At 58.3% G+C, this 18,613-nt stretch overlaps 3 pseudogenes, besides 5 other annotated features; all 3 read right to left on the bottom strand.

Annotated features, from left to right (window-relative positions):
- Positions 1 to 18,613: part of a sequence feature (areas not merged during assembly with more than two copies in the genome that could not be assigned to a particular haplotype) that runs on past both edges of the window.
- Positions 788 to 824: a sequence feature (AT_rich).
- Tc00.1047053507875.130 lies at positions 1,358 to 3,607 on the bottom strand (annotated as a pseudogene).
- Tc00.1047053507875.110 lies at positions 4,913 to 7,687 on the bottom strand (annotated as a pseudogene).
- Positions 7,738 to 7,785: a sequence feature (CT-rich).
- Positions 8,147 to 18,598, bottom strand: Tc00.1047053507875.90 (annotated as a pseudogene).
- Positions 13,622 to 13,684: a microsatellite.
- Positions 17,155 to 17,239: a microsatellite.

The following is an 18,613-nucleotide window of genomic DNA, read 5'->3' as shown; positions in this document are numbered from 1 at the left end:
GTGACCGAACAAATTAACAAAAGGAAACCAACGTCTGCGCGCCCTCCCGCAAGAAGGTAAAGACACAAACGCTTGTTCCCTTGGCCTCACTCCAACTCCTCAAAAGTTGATGGGTCTATAGCAGGAGGAATCACGCCACTCTTCCCTCTTTCCCTGTCACGAGGCGTGGACGCTGCGAGAGGCTGCCAAGATGAGCCACACGTGTGTGGAGGACCCCAATGCTCGGGGCAGGTCGACAGCCACCCACACTCACCCCCACTCACAAAAGGGCAAGGACATGGAGAAGAGAATCCCGCCGCACAGTGCATTCAAGAAGGCACACGCAGAAGCACCGCCATCCACATCGTACCGCAAAACAGCAATGTGAACAGCACACACAAACAGCCACAACAAGAAAGACGGAGCGCATCCAATTCCACCACAGTCCTTTACTTACCCCTGCCCCGAAGGAATAGCGTTACGCCTCACAGCAGGTTGTGGCGGGTGGCGCCCCACACTCACAGTGAGGCACGGCGCACACCATCCGCTCCCCTCCGAGTGCACTCATCAGGGCGCCCAGTCACCCTCGTACCATCGCAATGGGGAACAAGAACAATCGTCGTCGCGGACTATCGATGCTTCTAACAGAAAAGAAAAAGTGATGAAGGAGTGTCAACTGCACAGCTAGCAGTGGGACACCCAATGGGACACAAAGACACATAGTGGCATTCAACACAGCAAATAATAAAACAAGCCGCAGCGAATTGCCAAATACAGAAAACCAAGAAAAAAGGCGTAGGTTCAGCAGAAATAAATAAATAAATAATAATAAAGAAAAAAAAAATCGCCTCAGTGGACTTTCATTTCATGTATCCCTCAGCGCAGCAGGAATTGTGCCTCTCCATATGTTTCTTACAGAGAGAAAAAAAGATCGCAGTGTTCCACGTGTCCACACAAAATCCCTCACATTTCATGAGGCACTCGGCCTCTTACTCCACCCCTCGTTTTGTACAGTCCGCGGGACTGCACAGCAATGAGGCCGGCACCGCGTGCGGTGCAAAAAAAGCAAATAAAACAGGGGGAAACACGTCACTCATGAAAGTGTGCAGCTAGCGACAAACGAAAAATAAATTTAAAAAATAGTAAAAAGGCAGGGGTTCTGATCCCTCCAACAAGTCACCAGGAGCACATTATATCCAGAGATAAAAACAAAAGGGATTAAAAAAGTCCTCAACGGAGTGCATTGAGTCTTCCTGAGGAGCTGCACACTCTTTTCCACGGAGGGTCACGGCTCCACTCCCACCGTCTCACACAGCCAAGAGCTGCAATGCCCAGAGCCCCAGAAGGAGAAGCAACAAGATCCGAGGCACACACACACACGCACCGTGCCGTAGCCACTAGAGCCCTTCTCCAATAAAGTGTTGTTCGTGAGCTGAGAAGCGTTTCCATCTTTGGAGCCACTGCCAGTTCCCGCTGGATCATCAGGCCCTTCAAGCATTTTCCCAGAAAGAGACTCTGGAAGAGCAAGGTTGCTGACACCAACTTTTTCGGTTTCTTCCCTGGTCAATATGCGGTTGCACAAAAAGGCACTCGTCACTGTCACATACTTGTTTTGTCTCCCGGTGTCGCTTGCACTGCTTCCATACCCTCCAATGTAAAAGTGTGAATTCGTGCGTGGCCCCTTTCCCGATGGTGATGTCGTTTCAGCATCCCACACACACACTCACCATTGATCTATACGAAGGCCTTGTTTCCGGTCCTGCAGCGTGAGCTCCACTCGTTATTGTTTGTTCAACTCCCAAAAGCCGGTGTGTTTGTTTGCGTTGAACATCACCCAACTCCTTTCATGGCTGTGCGACAGCCAAAAGTGCACAGTGCAGCCTGCTTCCTCCGCGCCAATCAAAGGGATACTCTTGACGCCTGCGTGTGTCTCGCGAATAGCCACCGTCGCCACAAGAGCGAAGTCGTAATTCACAAAGCCACAGTGATTATTATCCTCCCAACGGTTCACGGGGCAATGTTGCCCGTGAATTGAGGCCCATTTGTGACATTCTTGCCGTTCGTCACCTTTGCAATCACGCAACGGCACTCGTCGATACACGTGTTGGCAGTGCCTGCGTTGGACAGATATCCAACCAGACCCACCGTACTTACGGGCGACGCGGAGAAGGAAGCGTCCACGTCCGCCCAATTGCGGAGGATGGAAGTGATCATCCGCAGCTCCTCCGTCAGGGAAGGCAGGAAACAGGCTGCTTTTCTCTTCATTGTGCCTCGCTCCCACAAGGTGCAACGCATCATCCGAGTACAGCAGGGCGTTGGCAATCGGCTTATTCACAGCAGCGTCCATGTAAGCCGGTCCAACACAAAACACGCGGTTGCTGCCAGTCACCCAAACGTAGAGCACATGGGCCTCACTCTCCCACCACGGGGAGCCCACTTTCCGAGCCTACAGCACGACGCTCCTTCCTCCAACGGTCGCAGTGACAATGGCTCCCACACGCAAGCTCATGCCCCAACGACCCGATTGTGAATTGCCCAAACGCCTGCAATTGCCCCGGGTAATTCCACCCACATTGTCCCCTTGTCACGTGACTCGTGCACTCTGCAGTACCGGCTCCCATAGCAATGAGTAATCACGAGAAGTTGTCCCTGTTCCCACTCGGCAATGAGAAGGTCAATGCAGTCCACAGGAAAAATGCCCCTTGAAAGCACTCAGCTGCTGCCGCCGTCCGTCGAACAGATGATCACGGAGAAATCGTCTTTTTCGTCATTATACGCAATCACGGGGACACAAGCGTGCCATTCAAAACACCTGAGCCGCCAAAACCCATCAATCCATTCGCGCCGCGTTCGTGAGTCTCGGGAATGATCTGTGATCACAGCAATTTGGGTTCACACCAGTGGATCAGCTCGCTCCGTCTGCCGTCATTGGGCTGCGTGAATTCACCCACAACCAGTTGAACATCACGGTCCCTCAACGCCCAATTGAACCCACCATTCGTACCAAACTTTTGCTAGCTTCCCGCACGAAGAAACGCCCTATTGCCGCTCTCAATTGTCGTGGGATTGAACGCGGAGCCTACACCACCCTTTATATACGCTGTGCTCAAAACGATGTGTGTATTCCGGCCATTATCAAACTCGCCAAAAAAAGGACAACAAATTACACGCAAAAAAGATGGAACACGCCACAATATCCGCATGAGAAAGCCCACTCGGTGCCCCATCGCTATCATTAAATATCGTGCAACCCCCCATCAAAGGCAACCGTCACTCCACCAACACCCACAAGAGCGAGCGATCCAAACGAATCCCTCCTTCCACTTGCACCAGTCCCACCCTTCGGTTCCAAATGCGTTCGTCCCGAAACAAAAATAAAGGCCACCCACGGCAGCCGCGCAATCACTTAATTCTCACCCGTCGATGCGGTCGCAGCTCCACAGGTGGCGCAGCACAACACATCATCACGACGAGAAGAAGGAGCAGCACCGCGGGAGTAAACACAAGCCGGGATATGTTGGGCCTCTGCCGCTCACTCTCTCCTTCCCTCCTCCTTCCGCTGGATCCGGTCACGCGGCGACGGTTGCGTGTGCGGGGTGCCTTCACTGCAGCAACAATTGGGAGCATATAAATATGTGTGTGTGGGCGGTGTGTGTGCTGTTGTTGGTCCTTCAGTGCCTTACAATTTCACAGTAGCGATTCGCGCTTGTTTTCTTTCCTAACGTGTGTATGCGTGTGTTCAAGAAGTGGAGAGTACAGCAGCAACAGCGGCAATACATCAGACACTTCCGTGGGGAGCAGAGCAGAGCACCCACGCAGAGAGCAGGAGACGAGACAATCCGGAATGGGCAGCACGGAGGACCATCACCCACAGAAAAGAGCAGCAACACGGCCAGTCACGGCGGGCCGTCGGTGTGTGCGGGCCAGCCCTCACGCGGTGCAACACGCCTCACACCCAACAGGGAATGAAAGAGACAGGCGGAGGGAGATGAATGGATGCCGTCAAGAGGCACTCACGATCAACATGGCCCGTGAGCATGCGGCCACTCCACGCAGGAACACAGGAGAAAATGGTGAGAGGGGGAAAAGCAAGAAGCAGCATAACACACACGGAAGGAACAAACTACAGGCGCGAAAAGCACCGCCACGGCCCTCGCCCTGGCCGGCAACTCCACACCAGCCCTCACACACACACACCATCGCAGTGCTGCCAGTCCGCGGGCGAGAGGATTCGGCCCTCCACACAACGAACGCACACACCGCCAGCAGTCACACACCAATGGACAAGAACGAGAAGCGACACACCGCCACCGCCTCCAGTTCAATCCCACGGCCAACGGGATACGGCCACAGCCCCGCAGCCAACACACAACGCACACGGAGCCAGCAATCGCCCAAAGAGCCACGCGGAAGCGGGCCCTCATCCACCCATGACGCGGCGCCTCACTCCATGCGGTCACACGGAATGCACTGATTCCTCAATAGAACGTATTCGTCGTCCATCCCCTAAAGATGCTTCTGTTATTGATGGGCTTTCGAACACAATAGAAGAAAATGGGCAATGCAGTAGTACTGCGACACCGCCAGCCGCAATGATTCCCTCATACCGAGGCAATTCTCCAATTATGCCTCGTACACACAACTAACATACTATATAGAAATCACCCAATGTTTTTCACCAGAAACCAAACAACCCCACTCCCTCCCTAATTTATTCCTTCACTGTTATGTTCGATAGCGTTGGACATTTTTGACATCTTTTTGTAACACTGTCACCTGGTGCTGGTGCACCTGCACCGTATGCACACAAAATTATCAAAAAATATATAACTCCCACAATATTTTTTTACCAGAAAACAAAATTGCTTCCCTTCCCCAATTATTTTTTCCTATTTCAACAGTTCTTCCACACTTCGGAGTGCTTCGTCTCCTCAAAAGTCTCTGGATGATATTGACACTTGGTACTGGCGCACCTCTTCCTCCCAGAACGCCGCAATCTCTCGGTTTTCAGCGCGGCTCACATTATCGGAATTTACAACATCACGTCCCTGCCAGCCATTCATCGGCGTGCTGTCTGCGTGCTGCAAATAAATAATCTCCCACGACATGTCTCGGGATGATTCCTCCCAACCATCAAAATACGCCGCCAGGCACTCAGTGAACTGCCTCACAGTGCTGGTTATCGTGTGATGCGCACTCGCCGTAGCCATCTGTAGCCCAACCAGCGTCATTGGATTTGACTTCAGAAAAAAAAAAGGCGTCCACCAGCGGAAAGTTCTTTGTCTCCGGTGTGCACAGCAGCCGATACTTAAAATTTTCCCTCTCAAAAGGATTCTTCAATGAACCCGATCCATATGAATCGTTGGGGTGCCCTTGAGGGTTTAACGTTGGCACTGCGTACTGTCCTCCACGACGTGCTGGTGGCCTCAGCTCCTTAACGTCCTCCAATAATGCACTGACAAACTCACCCCAAAACATTAATGCGCGCAAGCCAAACCCTTCCCATACATTCAGACAAAAGAGTATTCCTCTTCCTCAATACTAGCAACAGAAAAAAATATCCTTCTCACTCATCACGTTTCCCAAAATAGTGCGGTATTCGACGCCCAAGGCAAACAGATATCGGTGCGTTGAGAAATACCTCTGCACCGACTTCTCCTCTTGCTCGGACAACCCTCACGAGCTTTTGAGACGGATCCTCAGAATACCACAGTCTCACTCCCCCATGTGTAAAGTGCTCTTCACCATCCCGGGAATTGATCCCATCCAAGGCATCCTCAATGGCAGCAGAGTGTGCAATGAACTTATTCGCATCAAAGATGTAACGTGGAATCGGCCCCACTTTATCCATGCGTTCTTTGAGCATCTTCCAGTATTCCGCTTGTTTCTCTGCAGTGCCATCGCGATTTATCCACGCACACATCGCCTTCACATCCATCTCATCGGGGCAATTCATGATGATTCGCTCGGCTCTTAATTGCGTCTCCCATTTTTCATAGTTGCGCACGTTTGGCGATGACAAGACAATCATGCCCCATTCATTAAAAGGCGAAAAACAACTCGCTGGCATCCCTTTCTCTGTCACATCGTAGATAACATACCCTTTCATCTTCAAACGCCGCAAATCATGCAAAACATTCCTGGATGCTTCACCACCCAGGTATCTTGTCACCGTTTGGATGGTCTTGTTAAACACGTACGTCGTACTTCCACCAAAACTGTACGCAACCACTTGGAGTTTCTCCGCATCGTAGTGCAGCAGCTGGTAAAGGAGGTACGAGCCGGCAGCCACCGATTTCCCGATCCCGGGCGTCCCAATCAACAGATGCTGCTTGGGCTTAAAGTGCTTCTCAACGTGAGGACTGAACCATTCGGTTACATCGCCCTTGACGATCTGCCACACTCGCTCCACCTCACAGTTCACATGGCAGTCACGAGTGGATTTATTCTCCTTCCATTTCCACGAGTACGGCCATCCCTTCTCCGAGGCGAGCACCATCAGCCTGGAACGCGGTGCACCGGATTGCTGCACACCGTCATCCTTTTCAAGAGTGTTGCCAACTGCCTTGTACGTCCATGACTGCGGTGGTTCCCCCTCCTTCACTTCCATTCTCGTCCCCTCGCCGTCAGGGACTTCCACAACATGGCTCCACCTCGCATTGTACACAGACCCGTAAACTCCCTCCAGGTATCTCGGTGCGCTCGACTTCTTTGGGTTCCTCGCTTCCTCGGCGGCTGCATCCAAAAACTGTTTGGTGGTACCATGAACGCTTGCCTTTACCTCCGCAGAAGCCACTAACCACCTCAGTAGATTGTAAATGTCCTTCTCGTAAAGCCTGAGTAAATCCTCTTCCATATCCATTTCATCCTGTACAGCCCTCTCCATCCTCTTATAACGATCCGATGCCTGTATTTCGCCCAATACTCCCGCATCTTCAATATACTTCTTGGAGTCCTTAAAAAACTCCTCCAGCAAGACATCCCGATTGGCGTCCATAGCGCCCCTGCCGTCCAATTCCATCGTAAGAAAGTCATTCAGCTTCATTTTATTCACGCGAGCCCTTCCCTTAAACACCGCATCATCAGTCCTAGTGTGAATGGTAAATACCAGTTCTTGTCGTTCTCGTCTTGCCTTTTCTTCTGCTTCCCACCTCTCTACTCTCAGTATCTGAGAGTAGGCTTTGTTTATTTGTGCCCTTGCAAGAGGAATGACCGTATCCTTTTTTTTAAAGTCCCTCCAATGCCTGAGAGTAAAAAGACGTTCGCCTGTAAGCTTATTTGAAACCCCCAATAGCATGTAAAAATCATCACGCTCTTTTTTCAGCTCTTGGTATGACGGCGATGCCTTTATTGTGTCCAATAACACCTCGTCTTTGATGAACTTCGTGGGGCGAATTAAAAATTCCTCCATATGGACCCAAGCATTGAATTCCCCAACGCCCCTGCCGTCAAAATAATTCCGAAGGAAATCATTCAGCGGCATTTCCATGGTGCGTTTCTTTTCCTCCAGCAGTACTTGACGCAGCCAACTGTCAAGAGTCCACTTTGTTCGCTGCGTTTCCTCAACTCTTCTACAAGTCGCAGCGGGTTGATCCGTCTCGTCATTGGACGACAGCCTTGCTCTCGTCTGACGATCTCCCTGCGGCAAAGTATATGCCCGACACTCGGCATTATCGTCACCCTGCACTCTCTTGCGCTTTCCAGGCATTGTTTCTCCTTGTCTTCGTAGTTGGATTGAGTTAAAGCTGAACACTAAACAAAAATAAAAAAAAAGGGAATAGAATAAAGAAAGAAAGAAAGGGAGAATACCCACAGACATGACTGACAGCCACAGCAAGAGAGTCATCCACACAGTGTGACAGCAAAAGGTGAGTTCGGTTACGCGGCAGGAAGAAAAACACGTAAATTTCAGCAAAAAATAGAAGAAACCCAAAAAAGACACAGTGAACTGGCGACCGAACCGAAGCTCCTCCCACGCAGTCATCGTGGAACGAAAGAAAGTCACAAGCTCAGTCGCAAAAAACAGAAACAAATCAAAAAAAATGAAGAGCGACGCTGTTTGTGCTGTTAACGATAGATGGCCGTGGTGCGCAGCAAATCCGTGGCCCTGCGCCCCCCCCCCCCCATCAACCAGCACTGTAAACCTATCAATTCTACGTGTTGCACGTCACAGGAGGGCGTGATCAATTTTGCAGCTTGCACTCGATGCACGGTCAAGCAGGCTCAGGGCGTCTGAGCGGGTGTCATCAGCCATGGGCTGCTACGGCGGTGCGGGTGGTCGGTACGACGACGCAACGGTGGTGCCTGAGGCGTACGACAATGACGTCATTTCGTGGGGCTTCCGCGTCTCCTCGTCGATCTCCTCGTCATCGCGCAGCAGCGCCTCTAGCCCTCCACGCCGAGGCTCGCGCAGCTCCTGCCAGTGGCGGTCCTCCGCGTACCACACAACGACGCTGTACACAGTGGCCGCAAGCACCACAGTGGTCAGCAGCAGCACGATAGCCGCGTACGCCCTCGCACCGCCGTCGCTCGGCGCAAGGTGGTTGGCCGCGCTGATCAGGCACAGCGCCGCAAGGAGCACAAAGCTCGCAGTGTGCATCACCGTCAGGAAGGCCGAGCGCATCATGTTCGTGAAGGCAACCACACCCGCACCCGCAAGCAGCACAGCAGCCATGCAGAAGTACTGGACGTGGCAGCCTCCCGCGGGCGGGTGCACAGCCGCAATCAGGCCCACCACACACAGCACCGACAGCTGGAACACGCACCAGTACACGTGGCTGCCCCTCATGTTCGTCAGCATGCCGCCGTACATCCGCTGCTGCGCCGCGGGGCACCAATACCCGACGGGGTACAGCACGCGCTCGTGCAGCGGCTTCCTCGAAAACTGCCAGTACCTCTCGAAGCTCGCGCCCGTGCGGCAAGCAATAAAGTAGCACACGCCAGCAGGGAACGCCACTCCGTACAGCACGCCAACGACACCAATCACGTAGTGCTGCACGCGGGCGCCGGGCATCGCCAGTGCGAGCACCGAGTCGAAGAAGATGCCGAGGTGCATCGCGTGCGCCACGACGTACGTCATGCTCGGGAAGCGCATCGCAGCCCACGCACTCGCCGCGTCCACGCCGCGCCACCGCTGGAATGCGGCCGTCACACCGCAGTGCACGCACCCAAACACAGCGGCGAGCAGCGCGTTGCCCGCCACCATCCACAGCGGGTCAAGGGCAGCGAACACCGACAGGAAGTACGGCAGCGCAACGGTGCTCGCACGCTCCTGCGCCGAGGTGCATGGCATCCTCGCGAACACGCCGAGTGCCTGCATCTCCAGGATGGAGCCCAGCCCGCCGGTCACCACCACGGCAACAGCCGCCGCACCCGCAACAACGCCGGTGATCGCCGAGAGGGCGCTGGCAGCGGCGGGCAGCGTGTTCGACCTGATCGTGAAGGACCCAAGAAGCACACCCTTGCAGCCGCCAAACACCGCCACAGCGTCGCAGCGAATGACTATCGTCTCGTCGACAGCAATGAAGTAACCGCGGTGCACGGGCACAGCCAGCTCCAGGACGGTGGACGGATTCGTCGCGTTGCGCACCCACGTCGCGTTGCTCAGCATCGCTCCTCACGGACTACCAAACCCGCTCGGCTGCAAGGTCGACACCGGCACAAAGCTCAGGTGCGTGCCAAGCTGCGGGTCGCGTGCCCACCGAAACGGCGGCGGCAGCGCCACCATCAGCCACGTCGGGACGACGCTCCCACCGCCGCGAATGTCGTTCTGCGTCAGGCTCCCACCAGCCGCCGTCGTCGTCACGGCAAGCGTCGGGCACGCCACGTCGCTCCACCACAGCGTGCTGCTCACCGAAACTGTCGGGGTCCGCGTGGGCGACAGCGCCACCGTCTCCGTCACCTGCAGGGTCTCCGTCGGCCCGTAATGCGTCGGACTGTAGTGCGTCGCGCTCAGACTCGGCGTCGCCGTCCACGTCGGTGTCAGGCTGCGCTTCTCCGTCAGCGTCGCCGTGTGGCTCAGCTGCGGCATGCCAGGCGTGCGGTTGCACCCGTCCACGTGCGGCAGGTACACCGGCAGGCAGTCGAGCCCGTACCCGCCCTCAGCACAGCGGCAGCCGCAAGACTCCGACATCGCCCTCGTCGCAGCAGCAAAGCAGCTCACGTCGGCGTCACACACGCCACACGCCACGGGGCGGAAGTCCCCGATGATGCCGGCGGACCTGTAGCCCATCGGCTGCAGCGCCTGCCCGTTGAGCGTCAGGCACCCCACGACGAACCTTCGGCCGGCGCCTCCGAGCGCAACGGTGCCGTACATCACGACGGGCCCACTGACGGCGTTCCCCTGGAGCGTCAGCGTGCTCTGCGCGAGCTCCGCACTGCGCGGGTACGACGGCAGCGAAAGGAGCCTGCCGCTGATGCTGTTGCCGCGCACCGACAGCCACGACCCGGACACAAACGACGCCGACCCCCGCAGCACCAGCAGCGCGCCATCGGTCGGCGCACCGGCGTTGTCATTCACCACGACGGCAGACGCGTTGGCCACCACACCGCTGCCAAACACCAGCCCATGCGCGGCGTACACCTGGCTCCCCGACACGCGCAGCACAGCGCCCCCCGACGCAACCACGCGCCCACTCGCGTACAACGCATAGTCGCCATCGAACACAGCCGCGTCCAGCGCGACACCGCCACCGAGAAGCTCCAGCACGGCGCCGTCCACCACCACCGTCCGCCCACCAGTCATCACGGTCACGAGGGCCACGCCGGACACAACCAGCACGGACTGCACAAGCCGCAGACCCGACAACACCAGCACCGGTGCGTACGGCGAGGACCGCGAGCCGGGAAGATACACAAGCGGCGTCGACCTCGCGGCAACCAGCAAGGAGTCCGTCACCGTCAGCACGGACCCCGCGGGAAACGTGCCGGCCAGCACAAGCGCACCGTTCAGCGCCTCCACATCGCACACCGACAGCTCCACCGGCCCGCTCTCGTCACTCCCCGCCGCACCCGCACCGCGCAACGCTCCACCGCCCATCACGTACAGCACAGCACCGTTCAGCAGCGACACGTTCTGCACAACGATCCGCACGCCGTCCCGCGCCATCCACGGCACGTAGAGCACCGGACTCACGCCGTCCAGCACAACGTGGCGCAGCGTCACCTCGCTCGCGCCGGCAGGCACAACAAACACCGACCGCACCGTCACGCCCTCGCGGACGAACACACTCGACGCAGTGCCCACGGCGGGCGGCAGTGCGAGAGCACCCACAGGCACGCACACCTCGCCGTGCCCGACACTGCCGCACGCGCACACGCACACACCGTCCGTCATGCTCGCAGAGGCCGTCCCGGGAGCGTAGCAGTGCGTGTCCCTGTCGCAGGCGTCGCACCCAACAACGTCGATGCTCCCAGCGTCGCCAAAACCAGCCGCTGCGTACTCCTCCGCCGTCGACAGAACACGTCCACCAGCGTCGCTGCACGCAACCCTCAAATGCGCCCCAGCCGAAAGCGACAGGCTCAGCGACAGCATCCGCGGCAGCAGCGCTCGGTTGCGCACAAAGCTCAGCGTGCTCCCAGCAGCGGTCACGGCACCAGCGGCGTAGAGCATCTCCCTCGAGACGCCGTCGTGCACGTTGCCCTTCACCAGCAACATCGACCCGCCGGCCAGACTCACCGTCGAATGAAACGCCACCGCGTAGTCCTCCGTCGAAGAGAATTCGCTCCGCACAAGCGCCACAGCGGAGGCCGACACGCTCACAGCCCCACGCACAGACACCGCGTGCTTGCACAGCAGGAAGTCGCTGTCAACAAACGCCACCACGGAGCCGCCGCTGACCGCAACACCGCCCTCCACCGACACGCACAGCCCCAGCGCCGTCTGCACCGACAGCCCGTCCACGTACAGCGCACCGCGCGACGACAGCGCCACGCCGCCAACAATCAACACGCCAACAGCGTCGCGGAACACAGCCGCCACATGCGTGCGCGCAATGGTCAACACACTCCCAGCCAGGTTCACGTTGTGCAACACAAGGCACGCGGACGCGTCGCCAAGGTCGTAGGCGCCGCGGTACACAACACGCTTCTCTGCAATCAGCACCGAGTCCATCACAGTGACGCGCGAGCCCGGCGGAAATCGGTTAGCCACCACCACGCCGCCGCCAGAGCGCGACTCAAGCCCGCTGATCAACACATCGGCGCGCTGGCCAGCAGTCTGGTCGGACCGCCACCCAACAACGTACAGGCTCGCTCCACCCACAAACGTGCAGTTCGCCAGCGTCACGTTGCGCACGCTCCCCGACATCGACTCCACGTCCACCACGACGTCCGCCGCAAAGATCACACCAACGTAGCACGCCACCGACGTCCCGAAACCGGCGTTCAGCTCCATATCCACACGCACGTCCCGCACGCACCAGTCGGCGCCGTCGGTACTCGGTGGCTCGGGAACAGCAACGGGCAGACACGCATCGCCGTGGCCGCCCTCCGCGCACCTGCAGGCGCAGCCATCACTCGAGGCCGTCGTTGTGTACGCGGGGAAGCACGACGCCGCGAGGGTGCATGGGCCGCTGCAGGTCAAAATGGTGGCATTGTACATGGAAGGAATAACGTAGTTCGCCTCCTCCCCGCCGTTCACAGTGTTGCACGCGGCAACAATCGCTCCGTTTGTGAGATCGCGGGAACTTTTGGGTATCAGCAGCACTGTTGGCGAGACCGTGCTGGACATGAATCGGTTGCCAGAAACAGACACCGTGGAGTCGCGGAGATTCACTTTGGGATAAAGAAAAGCAAACGCTTCCGATGGGGATTCACGGCAGAGGTTGCCGCTCAACTGCAGCCAGGAGTTGTAGTAGATGTAAAAAGAAAAAACTGAGTAAAACACAACCAAGCTTCCCTGCATGTAATTGCCCTGAAACACAACCGATGATTGGGACTCCACACGTAAGGACCAAAGGAATACAATAAAGTAGTTCACCGGCCTCGAAACACCATTGCCTCGGACCACCACGGCAGAGTTGTTCAGTACACTCAGCGACAAGGACTGGCTAAAACCTTCAATATATATCAGCGTACCGTTAGCTCCAGCCATATGAAAAGTGTTGCCCATCACAGCAAACACGGAGTGCCACGACACCCTCAGCGAAGATTCAACAAAGTAAATGACGCTTGACGATGCCGTCACGCTCTGAAACACATTGCCACTGAGCACCACCGCGGAGTCATTGCTGATCGCCAGTTCATTCATCGCAACACACGACGGGCTGTCAATGACCAAACCCGACCGAGAGATCAGCCTTGTGACAGTGAAGCGGTTCCCGCTGATCGTGATGTTCGTGTGCGGTGGAAACACACCCTCCGGACTGAGCAGCGCGTCACGGAACGTGTTGCCGGTGACGACGATGTTCAGCGACCCTACAGCGGCGTACGCGTTGCCCAACAGCGCCAGCACGGCACCGTCCCTCCACGTGCATCCATCGAACGTGACATTCGCCACGTCGCCCGTCATCGCCCCAACCAGCACCGTCAGGCTCATGCCGCCCCCGCTGAACGTCACGTTGCGGTAGCACAGCCACGACAGCCCGCTGCCCACTGCCTGCGCCACCTCGGGGTACACCATGTCGCTGATGCACTCACCAAACGGCGGCGGTGGCGGCGTGGGTGGTGGCGGCGGTGGCGGTGGCGGTGGTGGTGGTGGCGGCGGGCCAGCAGGCACAGGCGCCGGGACACACACATCGCCGTGCCCTCCAGCAGCACACTGGCACTTGCATTCAATGACCGCCGTCGTCAGCGGAGCGAAGCAGTCGCCGTCCTTCGTGCACTCCCCGCACGCGGCAACCGTCGTCACGTTGGTGATGCCGTTCAGCTCCAGTTCTGCCGCCGCCGTCACCTCCCGTCCCGCGACCGTCAGGCACCCAGCAACGAACCGGTAGCCGGCGTCAGCCTGCGACAGCAAAGGCCCCGACAACCCCGTCGAGCCCATCGTGCAGCCCGTCAGCGTCACCACACTGCTGCTGTCAATGCTCACAAAAGTGGATTCGGTTTCGTGAAACACCGCACCCACTTCCACGTCGTTGTCGCGCCAATCCAACCAGCTTGACTCCTCGGCAGTCCACAAGTCATCGTTACAGATGGCGTAGCGCACGGAGCCGCTGTTCCCCACCACGCGCAACACGCTGTGTTCCGACACGCTGAATCTGTGGTGCTGATACAGGAGGCTTGTCCCGGAGGACATTGTGTTGTTGAGAAGTGCAAAAACAGAGTGATTGCGGATACTGGGCATAGGCACGTGGAATAGGTGTGCGTATCCATCGAAGCTGCAGTACCGCACGTACAGTGAGCTGCCACCCACCAGCGTCAGCGTCCCAATAGAATACAAACCGAACCCACCATACTTCGTTGCATGCGCCTTGACGTTGCTGATCAACAGCGAGGAAGCATTCAACAAAACTTCGTCCAGCATCACCACGCTAAGCTTGTTCCTCCTGGTGTCCAGCAGATAGACCTCGGAGGACTGCACCGCATCAACCTCCGTGACGGCGATGTCGCAGTGCTGCGGAAGGGCAGGTGCAAACACAACAACAGAGGACCGCATCACCGTCCGGCCCACGCGGATAAGGACGCCAGCTGTCTCGGCCGCCTCAACACCCCCAACAAAATGCAGCGCGGCACCCTCACGGAATGTGCACCCAGTGAGCGTGATGTTGATGGGGAGATGCAGCGGCATACTGTTGAGGGAGAACGTCAGCGCAGCACCCACGCCGCTGAATGTCACACCCACGTAGCAGTGGTGCGTCTTCCACATGTTCAGCGTGAGGTTCGTCAGCGTCTGGTTCACCACGCAGCTCGTTTCGCCGTCGACGGCTCTCTCCGCTACGGGCGGCACAACCGTGTCGGGCACCTCGAGGGGAAGACACGACGCGCCATGCCATCCGTCCTTGCAGCTGCACGAGCACGAGCTGCGGTCCACCGACTCCGTCCCAGGCATGTAGCACGCCGCATCATCGTTGCATGTGCCGCACCCAAACACCACCACTACCTCCGGAAACACACCGTCGTACGACACCTCCTCACCGTCCTGAAGGTTGCACCCAACGACAAACCGTGCGGGTGGCTTCTTGACCATGCTCGGCAGAGCCAGATCAGCAAAGGAATAACTATCGTCTAACTGACGGTTGTTTGCAAGTGCCACGGTGGTGCTGCTGCCCGACAGACGTATTTTGTGCGTGGGAAGTGGCACACCTATCACTGAGGCTGCGCTCACGTTGTTGCCCTCCACACGCCACTGCGCACCACCCTCGAGAGTCAAAGAGCCGTCCAAGTACAACAGCCCGCAATTCACGACCCTCTTGCTGCCAGCAAATGTACAGTCCGCCACTCGCAGCATCCCCGCGGATCTCACGGTGGCATGCGAAAACAGTTCGATGCCAATGGCCGCTCTCATCGTGTTGTTCTCAACGTCAAAGCAGCCGCCGTTCCTCACATCAACAGCGGGAAAATAAACGGCTGATCCCCTACGGTGTCTATTATCCGTTGTCATCAGCATATTTCCCTTCACAATGATCCCGCTACCATCAACAACAACACTAAAAAAATTAGTGAGTAAATATTTCCCTCGGTGCGGTTGTCGAGTAGCAGCAGCGTCGAGTTCGCACTGAAAAAAGGACTAAAAAGGATGCCCGGGCTCGACGTCGTCACAAGCGTACTACCCGCCACCAGTATCTGGGAGCTCGCCCCAAAATCACCCTTAAACTCCAATGCACCAAAATCCATCAACGAGGATGTCACGTTCAAGTGCGCGCGTGCATCACTCCCCTTGACCGACAGGCCCATGAGGACGCACTGCAGCAGCGTGATGTTGAGTGTCTGCTGTGGCGCGTCAAAATGCGACAGGTCCAGCACAATCGCGGCAGTGAAGGTCACGTTGACGAAGCACAGGCCACGCACACCGGGATCAGGAACGTCCAAAGAGCTGATGCTGCCACCGTGCACGCAGCGGACCTCCGTGTCGGTTGCATCGGGGAACGGCCCAAGACCGTCTGGAACCGCAGCTGGCAGACACGTGCCACCGTAGCCGCCAGCAGCACACACACACTCACAGCCGCTGATGCTGCTCGTCCTCGCTGCAAAGCACACAGCATCCATGGTGCACGCACCACAGTCCAACACCGTCACGGGCACCCCAATATTGAGGTCGTCTTTGTAATCCGTCACAGGAGAGCCCATTGCCTCGTTGCACACGCCATAGATGATCGGGCGCGCGTCGGATGGCGGTGGCCAGTTGCTTGTCATGTGTGCAATGGATGACGAGTACGAGCCGTACGTGAAGCTGTTGTAAAGTATCGACCACACACTCCGATCGCGGAACGCCACGCCGTTCCCGTTGACCACGTACACAACGTAGGCGGTGCGAAACTCGTTGTTGCGGTGCACCAGCCAGCTGCCGCCGGTCACGGTCAGCGTGTTTGCCATGAGCATGGCAAAGCCGAGACGGAAAGTGCTGGACACAATCTGCAGCACGCTGCCTCCATCCACAACAACATCCTTGAACACACACGCGGCTTTGTCGTATTCGGTGCTCGGTGCAATCCACGAGCTGTTCTGTATGGAGAACACGGAGCCGCCGCTGACACGCAGGTCCGACGCAAGAGCGTACATCACATGCATCTGCGAATTGACAGCGCAGTTGTCCATGTAGAAGACGCTGGACAGGTTCGCGCCGAGGCCGCGCTCCACGAGGATCGCAGCGCACGAACCCCCGCCACACACCAGCGTCGACCGCGTCATGACAAACCGCGTTGACAGTAGCCGGACGCCGTCCAGGACTAGCGCGGGGCCGTACCGGGATTCCTCGTGGCCAGGGGTCGTCGGCACGTACTGCGACCCGCCAACCGTCGCGCGCAGCGTTGAGTTCGCCAGCAGCACACTCGAGTGCAACGGCATCGCGCCATGCAGCACGATCGTGCCCTCCAGCGACGTCACATTCGTCATGTTGACGAGGGCCCGGGGCATCAGGTGCGCCGTGCTCTCGCTGAGACCACCAATCCGCAGCTGCGCGCCGCCCGCAAGCACGCAGTGGCGCAGCGTCACGTTCAGCGCGTCAGCGAACACGTCCATCGTGCGCAGGTCCACCGCCACAGTGATCGGTCCGCTGAACACCACCGAGTCGAAGCACGCCGTCGCCTGCCCGCCGCCAACCGTCACCGACTCCGTCAGCGTCACGCCGCTCACGCAGCCCTCCGCGCCGCCACCACCGCCGGCCCTTGCAGGCGGCACGTCGAACGGCAGGCACGCCTCGCCCACGCCGCCGGCACGGTAGCTGCACACGCAGTCGGAGAACGACGCGGTCAGCGCATCGAAGCACGCCAGCGCTGCCGCACAGCCGTCGCACGGCAACACACTCACGGAGGGCAGGCCGGCCATGCGGTAGTCGCCGCTGCTCTGCAGCACCCGGCCGCCAGCACGGTTGCACTGCACCGACACGGCGCCGCTCATGATCTTCAGCCCGGAGACAAGCGTAGTGCCGGTGGCAGTGCAGCGCGCAATCGACACGGCGCCGCCGCTCAGCGTCACCCCCGACAGCGACGCCACTGACGACGCCTCGCCCACCGCCCACACGTCGTGCAGGTCCAGCCACCCGCCGGCACCGATCGTCCCACCGTCGCAGCGCACCAGCGACGACGCGACAGACCCCTCGACGCCCGCGAAGCGCAGCACCGAATCAACCACCGCGAGGCGCTCTCCGAGCACAATGCCGCCGCCGCTGCTCTCAACCGACACGTTCGTCACTGAGAACACCGAATGGCTCCGCAGACTGAGACGCGACGAGGACGCCACATGCATCGCGAACGCGGTTGGACCACCCGACGCCTCCAGCAACACGCCGTCAAGCACCACCGCGCTCGACAGCAGGTCCACGTCGCCGCCAACGTACACCGCCGACCCGCCCGCGTGCAACGACCTCAGCACGGTGCTGCTCACATGCAGCTGCGTCTGCAACAGCGACGTCGCGTGCAGCACAAGCGGCGACGCCACCGCGTCCGTCAGCCCGCTCAGTTGAGAGTAGCGCATCGGCCCCGCCGTCACAATCGTCGAGTCACGGACCGTCACGTTCGTGTATTCCGGCAGGTTGTGCGCAAACACAAGCGAGCAGTAGCCGCCGGACAGCCCGCTCACGCTCACCTCCAGGCTCCGGTCACTCGCCGGCTCGCCGCTGTAGCCCCGCACGTAGAGTTGCGCACCGCTGTCGCACACGCAGTTCCTCAATTCGATGCGCAGCGCACCGGGAAGCATCGCCGCAACGTCGAAAACCACAGCCACGCCGTTCGTGATGCACACGCCGTCCATCAGCACCGTGTCCACGGCGCGACCAACCGTGATGGCTCTGTCCACCGTGCCGCCCCGCAGTCGCAACACCACCGCATGCACTGCGGGCATCCACGCCGCCGCCGCAACCAGCGCCAACACAAAAAGCAGCGCCACACGCACAGCCGCAATGACCCTGCGCCGCACACAGTGCCGGCCGCGCGGACACGCACCCACCGCAGACCACATCCACAGACCCAGACAGGTACCAACAGGACTGTCGTACTGTGTCGCACTCGCCCCGTCGACCATAACTCCTGCTTCGCAA

The sequence above is a fragment of the Trypanosoma cruzi genome, genomic scaffold (assembly GCF_000209065.1).
Source record: "Trypanosoma cruzi strain CL Brener 1047053516507 genomic scaffold, whole genome shotgun sequence".
Classification (NCBI taxonomy): Eukaryota; Euglenozoa; class Kinetoplastea; order Trypanosomatida; family Trypanosomatidae; genus Trypanosoma; species Trypanosoma cruzi.
The sequence above is the reverse complement of the archived record's forward strand: the minus strand, read 5'-3'. Positions and strand labels throughout refer to the sequence as shown.